This window comes from Arachis duranensis, chromosome 7 (genome assembly GCF_000817695.3).
Source record: "Arachis duranensis cultivar V14167 chromosome 7, aradu.V14167.gnm2.J7QH, whole genome shotgun sequence".
Lineage (NCBI taxonomy): Eukaryota > Viridiplantae > Streptophyta > Magnoliopsida > Fabales > Fabaceae > Arachis > Arachis duranensis.
In genome coordinates this window covers 10,864,739-10,865,503 of record NC_029778.3, presented here as the reverse complement: position 1 = coordinate 10,865,503, position 765 = coordinate 10,864,739, and positions in this window count along the sequence as shown.

Here is a 765-nt window from a genome sequence, read left to right as displayed (position 1 = left end):
ATATTAGTATTATAGCTAGATAATTTTCACAGGAAAATAAAAAATAATAAACACATTATTTGATATATAATAATTTTATTTTAAATTTTTTTCTTTAAACTAAATTAATAATTCTATTTGATATCTTTGCACTAAAATATATCATGAGTAGGCTATTCATACTAAATAAAATAAAACATAATATATATTATGAAGACCATTTATAAACTCAACAAACTCAAAGCATCAATAATATTATTAACCTATCAATAATACATATTCTCATAAGGTATAGATCCATAAAAATTTATCAATATAAGAATAATGTGGATTAACTAAAATTTTATTTATAATAAAATTTAATTAAATGTTACATATATTTTATTCAAAATATTATTCATAGATTAATAATATTGTTGATGTTTTGAGTTTGTTGAGTTTATAAATGGTCTCCCTAATATATATTATGTTTTATTTCATTTAGTATTAGACTATTAGTAGCCTACTCATAGTGTATTTTAGTGCTAAGATAACAAATAGAATTATTAATTTAGTTTAAAGAGATAAAAAAAATTAAATTTGTTATTACTTAAAAAAATGTTACAATATATCAAATAATGTGTTCATTAGTTTCTATTTTATTGTAAAAATTATTTAGATCATAATACTAATAGTATATCATAGGATTATTATTATTAAGTATTAACCGAATTTTAATATTTATTATTTATATATATTTAAAAATCATATTTGAAAATTATTCATAATAAATGATATTTTTAAATT